Source organism: Thunnus albacares, chromosome 1 (genome assembly GCF_914725855.1).
Source record: "Thunnus albacares chromosome 1, fThuAlb1.1, whole genome shotgun sequence".
NCBI classification, from domain to species: domain Eukaryota; kingdom Metazoa; phylum Chordata; class Actinopteri; order Scombriformes; family Scombridae; genus Thunnus; species Thunnus albacares.
The window spans coordinates 39,606,338-39,613,463 of NC_058106.1; the positions used below are offsets into that span (position 1 = coordinate 39,606,338).

General features: G+C 40.9%; 2 protein-coding genes across 2 annotated transcripts in view; one reads left to right on the top strand and one right to left on the bottom strand.

The window, feature by feature from the left end:
* LOC122986896 (NLR family CARD domain-containing protein 3-like) overlaps window positions 1-7,126 on the bottom strand; it is a 1,497,050-nt gene that overhangs the window by 935,933 nt on the left and 553,991 nt on the right. The window lies entirely within an intron of this gene.
* Window positions 1-7,126, top strand: part of LOC122986857 (NLR family CARD domain-containing protein 3-like) — a 934,102-nt gene that overhangs the window by 4,898 nt on the left and 922,078 nt on the right. The gene's annotated exons all lie outside the window — the stretch shown is intronic.

Below are 7,126 nucleotides of genomic sequence, written 5' to 3' on the forward strand. Positions count from 1 at the left end.
GTCTACACAAGCAGTGGTGTCGTTAGGGCTGATCATTCAGGGTTTCAACTCAAAATATTTTGAGTACAGCTCTGAATATTTTTGGTCCATAACATCTGATAATTTAATGTAACAGTGGAACTTTAGCCTACTTGAAGTGAAACTTGAGAAGGAGTTTGGACTTTTAGCTATTTAAAATAAAAATGCCCCAACAGCTGTGATGGAGCTCAAGATTCATCCTGAGAAGGGCTGCTTTATTGGAAATAGTTTCACTGTATAAACCTGGACATTCACACCACATGTAAATCTACAAAAAGTATTTTATAAGCCTACATTATTTATTTGGCTATGTGTGTTTAATTTTATATATACCCCATGCCCACTTGGTCTCCCCCAAAGCCTGACTGAAAATTTCGCCCTTGTTTCACCATGTTGTCCACGTTTATATAGCCAGTATGAAAAAACACAATAAGAACGCACGGGGTGAAGTATCTAAGATATGTTTTTTGTAGTCCATCTTCGGAATATGGACAGACCCACTTCAATAACATCCGCCATCGCATAAATACGCGGCCTGTGTGGAGTTGGATTCTCTTAGCACTGCCGTTGTCTTTTCCTAAGTCCTTATGAACATCTTTCCTTGACCTTGTAATGTTTTCCATTTAGGTCAAAGAAAAGTGTGTAGGAAAAGACAATAGGACATACTTTTCGACTGCACCCAGTGTGTACCTTCCTGGGAAAAGTCCCGAGACAAAGAGGAAGTAAAGCCAACGGAACCGGGCTATTGCAGTTTGTAAAATAAGATGCTAACTATACTTCTGGTGATAACCCCCAACATTTCTCTTTATGGAAAGGTGTCTAACCTTAACATGAAACAACATCAAACTACTACACTAACAGTGCTGCTCTGTTTAGACCAGAAGGCCTTCAGACTGACAGATGAATCACATGTTGCGTTCTACCAGTTTAAATAAAATGTTCCGTTTAACTTCCTGTTCCAGCTGCTGGAGGAGAACATCATCACTTTTGTGAAGATCGAGCTGAAGAGAGTCCACAGGGGTCTGAATCCAGATTACCCAGAATGTTTAGAGAGTCAGAGTGAGGATGAGGAGGTGTTGAGAGGTGAGGAGGAAGAGCAGAGGAGGAGCAGCAGAGAGGCATTTCTGAAGATCACACTGCACTTCCTGAGGAGAATGAAGCAGGAGGAGCTGGCTGACCATCTGCAGAGCAGTAAGAGGATTTTAACAGATTTAACATGATAGACAGGAAATGGAGGCAACATGGGAGAGGTTTATATTTCAAACTATATTTCAAGCAGTAAATATGCTGCACACATCTGCATCAGGCTGTTTGTCCTCCACTGATGGAAGAGGAAAAACTATACAGAAACACTTAAATGTTCAGATTTCCAAATTTAGTGTAGGGTCTACTGACTAATTTCATTTGTTGTTTGCTCGTCCAGGAACTTGTGCTGCAGAGTGTCGATATAAACTCAAGTCTAATCTGAAGAAGAAGTTCCAGTGTGTGTTTGAGGGGATCGCTAAAGCAGGAAACCCAACCCTTCTGAATCAGATCTACACAGAGCTCTACATCACAGAGGGAGGGACTGCAGAGGTCAATGAAGAACATGAGGTCAGACAGATTGAAACAGCATCCTGGAAACCAGACAGACCAGAAACAACTATCAGACAAGAAGACATCTTTAAAGCCTCACCTGGAAGAGATGAACCAGTCAGAACAGTGATGACAAAGGGAGTGGCTGGCATTGGGAAAACAGTCTTAACACAGAAGTTCACTCTGGACTGGGCTGAAGACAAAGCCAACCAGGACATACAGTTCATGTTTCCATTCACTTTCAGAGAGCTGAATGTGCAGAAAGAGAAAAGGTACAGCTTGGTGGAACTTGTTCATCACTTCTTCACTGAAATCAAAGAAGCAGGAATCTGTAGGTTTGATGAGTTCCAGGTTGTGTTCATCTTTGATGGTCTGGATGAGTGTCGATTTCCTCTGGACTTCAAGAACAATGAGAACCTGACTGATGTTACAGAGTCCACCTCAGTGGATGTGCTGCTGACAAACCTCATCAGGGGGACACTGCTTCCCTCTGCTCACCTCTGGATAACCACACGACCTGCAGCAGCCAATCAGATCCCTCCTGAGTGTGTCGGTATGGTGACAGAGGTCAGAGGGTTCACTGACCCACAGAGGCAGGAGTACTTCAGGAAGAGATTCAGAGATGAGGAGCAGGCCGGCACCATCATCTCCCACATTAAGACATCACAAAGCCTCCACATCATGTGCCACATCCCAGTCTTCTGTTGGATCACTGCTACAGTTCTGGAGGCTGTGTTGAAAAGCAGAAAAGGAGGGAAGCTGCCCAAGACCCTGACTGAGATGTACATCCACTTCCTGGTGGTTCAGTCCAAACTGAAGAACGTCAAGTATGATGGAGGAGCTGAGACGGATCCACACTGGAATCCAAAAAACAGGAAGATGATTGAGTCTCTGGGAAAACTGGCTTTTGAGCAGCTGCAGAAAGGCAACCTGATCTTCTATGAATCAGACCTGACAGAGTGTGGCATCGATATCAGAGCAGCCTCAGTATACTCAGGAGTGTTCACAGAGTTCTTTAAAGAGGAGAGAGGTCTGTACCAAGACAAGGTGTTCTGCTTTGTCCATCTGAGCTTTCAGGAGTTTCTGGCTGCTCTTCATGTCCATCTGACATTCATCAAATTTGGAGTCTATCTCCTGGCAGAAGAACAAACATCTCGATGGTCTAAACTATTTAAAGACAAACCTGAACCAACACATCTCTACCAAGGTGCTGTGGACGAGGCCTTAAAGAGTCGAAATGGACACTTGGACTTGTTCCTTCGCTTCCTCCTGGGTCTTTCACTGCAGACCAATCAGACTCTCCTACGAGGCCTGCTGACACAGACAGGAAGTAGCTCACAGACCAATCAGAAAACAGTCAAGTACATCAAGAAGAAGATCAGTGAGAATCTGTCTGCAGAGAGAAGCATCAATCTGTTCCACTGTCTGAATGAACTGAATGATCATTCTCTAGTGGAGGAGATCCAACGGTACCTGAGATCAGGACATCTCTCCACAGATAAACTGTCTCCTGCTCAGTGGTCAGCTCTGGTCTTCATCTTGCTGTCATCAGAAAAAGGTCTGGACGTGTTTGACCTGAAGAAATACTCTGCTTCAGAGGAGGCTCTTCTGAGGCTGCTGCCAGTGGTCAAAGTCTCCAACAGAGCTCTGTACGTGCACACAGAACTATCCAGATTGATATTGTTTTTATTCTTTTCTCAAGGAAGAAAACTAATGTTTACAAGTGCTTTCTTTTGTTCTGGTGATTCTTCTTCAGGCTGAGTGGCTGTAATCTCTCAGAGAGAAGCTGTGCAGCTCTGTCCTCAGTTCTCAGCTCCCAGTCCTCTTGTCTGAGAGAGCTTGATATAAGTAACAATGACCTGCAGGATTCAGGAGTGAAGCTGCTATCTGCTGGACTGGAGAGTCCACACTGCAGACTGGAAACTCTCAGGTCATTTTTATTACTATGTATTTAAAGTAATATTTTGGCTTCCCCCAGTTTCTAGTTTACATGAGGAGTTTTTGATACTAAAAAGATGTGCACTGTCTGAGCTGAAGTGTACAGTAAGTAACATTCCTTTCACACCGCCATGTGGTCAAGATATATGTTTCTGTCATTTAATCCTCAATCAAGACTCAATGTGCATACAGACATGAAAATCTATTATAATGAAACGAATAACAGAAAATTTACAACACAGAATTACTGCCATGTCCTCTACATGCAGGTGAACATATGAAGCAGATCTGCTGCTCGGGAAATGTTGCACATGATTTTTTTTATATTTAACTTTTTTTTTTGAAAATACTAGAAATTAAATATTTAGACACTGAATGAAATGAAATCAGAAAAATGATGGAAGACAATAAGTTGGCTAATTAAATTACTGCAATCACACAGTGAACATCATTGGAATGAAAAATATGAACTAACATAAAACATCAGTAAATTTCTATTAAATCTTCTCACTATCTTTAGATTTGCTGTCAAACAATATTTGACTCTAAAGGCATTTCTTCTTCTGCCAAAGTAAAAACAGAATGGTATCAGATTAAACCCTGAGCTTCAGCAATTGCAGCCTCCAGCAGAAATATGTGCTTTCTTCCTACTACCAACTTAAAATGTATCTGCATGACATCAACATACAGCAGGGGGCGCTGAATGTAATGCACACAACAAACATAAAGGCCTGAAGGACAAAATACTGTATTAAGTTGAGAATCTTTTTAAGCTCATTAGAGCAACTGTTGTGTGCATTCAGTCTGTCAGGATGTCTGATCACAGAGGAAGGCTGTGCTTCTCTGGCCTCAGCTCTGAGCTCCAACCCCTCCCATCTGAGAGAGCTGGACCTGAGCTACAATTATCCAGGAGACCGAGGGGAGAAGCTGCTGTACGCTGGACTGGATGATCCACACTGGAGACTGGACACTCTCAGGTATGAACAGACAGGTTGACACTCTCAGGCACAGACAGACAGGTGGACATTCTCAGGTATGGAAAGACAAGTGGATACTCTCAGGTATGGACAGATGGACAGACACTCTGACTAACTGAGGGACTCTGATTAATGTTTAATGGTGGATATAAGTGAAGGTGTAAGAAGTTGATGGTGACTTTGTCTCTTCTACCAGGGTGGACCATGGTGGAGTGCAGAGACTGAAACCTGGTGTGAGGAAGTGTGAGTGTGTTTTCAGTTTGATTAATGAGCACTTTTAGAAAAACTGGATGAAATATCTAAAAGAAGTGACAAAAGTTCAAAATGATGGAAAATATGTTTTGGCAGAAAAGGGTGTGGCCTAAACTGACATTTATCTTGAACCAATGAATCAATGAAACAGAAATTTCCTTCTGTTCATCACAGTTCAGGATTTAAAAGAGAAATGTTTTATAAATGGCCAAATGAAGTTTAAATTTGAATTTGGCAAAAAAAAAATTCTCATCAAAATGTCCACTTACTCTTTATCTCCAAAGCATTCAGTCACATCTCATGACCTTTATCAATAATAGTCTCAGTTGTCAAGGAGATGGTTTAAGTTTGAATGATTTAATTTCAGTGATTGTAAGTAAAGTTGTTAATAAATCAACAGATGATAAACTGCAGCTGTATTGTGTCTTGTTCTCTCCATCAGATGCCTGTGAACTGGAACTAGACACAAATACAACAAACGCAAAACTCAAACTGAGTGACAACAACAGGAGGGTGACTCGTGTCTTCTTTGTTCAGTCATATCCTGATCATCAAGACAGATTTGACTGCAGGCCTCAGCTGCTGTGTAGAAATGTTCTGACTTATCGCTGTTACTGGGAGGTTGAGTGGAAAGGAGTGGTTAATATATCAGTGACTTACAGAGGAAACAGAAGGAGAGGAGTCAATGATGACTGTGAGTTTGGAAGGAATGGTCAGTCCTGGAGTCTGGACTGCTCTGATTATGGTGGTTACTCTGTCTGGCACAATAACAGAAAAACAAAATCCATCTCCTCCTCCTCCTCCTCCTCTGTCTCCAACAGAGTAGCAGTGTATGTGGACTGTCCTGCTGGCACTCTGTCCTTCTACAGAGTCTCCTCTGACACACTGATCCACCTCCACACCTTCAACACTACATTCACTCAGCCTCTGTATGCTGGGTTTGCAGTCTTGTCTGGTTCGTCAGTGTTTCTGTGTCCTCTGTAGGAGGGAGAGTCTCTCCTGTGTACAGAAACTCTGCTGACTAAAGATCTGCGGCTGAAATCAAACATCACACACACTCTGCACTGTGAAGCAGATCTGTCTCAAACTCAAACACTCAATTATTTTTCCTTCTACATGATTCATTGATTTGTCTCAGTTGACTCTGCTGTTGTTACTGTCAGAATCCAATGAGCAGCATGCAGCTCTATTCATGTTTTAATAAAATAACATCTGTTCAGCTGTGGAAGCCCAGAGGGTTTTTGTGGTTCTTACATGTATTTTATCACATCATCATCAATAAAAAGTATTCATGGCATTATTTTTGAAAGCATCCTCACTTTACTGACACAATGGATAATATAACAAGCTTTTAAAATACAACGCATTGTTAAAGATGAAACCAGTGGTTTCCAACCTTTTTGGCTTTTGACGTCTTACAAAAAGCAGTGTGTAGTCGGGGTCACATTTCACATGTCTATGAGTTGTTAACAGCTCCACCAAATAGCGATTTTTCCCTCTAAACTTCTCACATGCTTTCATTTCAATAAATGTTCAAATGATCCAATATTTCAGCAAAAATCAAAAATAAGAGAAAAAGTCCAAAAACTGAAAACAGATTTGTGTATCAGAATTTTGTTTTTTCTTCTTTCCTCTCCCATTAATCATCTCACGACCCCTCAGATTTATCTGCTGACCCTTTGGAGGGGCCCGACCCCTAGGTTGGGAACCACTGGACTAAACTAGCTAACTGTATATAAAGTAGTTGAAACTAGCTCCACCTCCAGCAGCTACAACAGTAACATGCTGCTCTAACACTGATGCTTCACTATTAATAATCTAATGATGTCATATATAATAATATATCAGTCAGAGGGACCAAACCACTACTTTTACTGCAATACTTTAACTACATCAAGCTCATAATAGTTATGTACTTTTACTGCAATACTTTAACTACATCAAGCTCATAGTACTTTTACTGTAGGAGGATTTTTCATGCAGGACTTTTACTTGTAATGGAGTATTTTTACATTGCTATATTGGTACTTTTACTGCAGTAAAGGATCTGAATACTTCTTCCACCTATGCTGATTAGTGACTAATTTTGTCACACTGAGGGTCAATACTGCTTTTTAAATTTTTATTTTGTCTTTTATTGTAAATATCTTCAGAGCTGCAACAATAAGTTGATTAATTGATTAGTTGTCAACTATTAAATACATTGCCAACTCTTTTCATAATCAATTAATTGTTTCGAGTCAATTTAAGGAGTTTAAGCAGTTTTTTTAAAATATGAATATTTTCTAGTTTCTTTCTTTTCTGACAATAAACTGAATATCTTTGAGTTGTGGACAAAACAAGACATTTGAGGCCGTCACCATGGA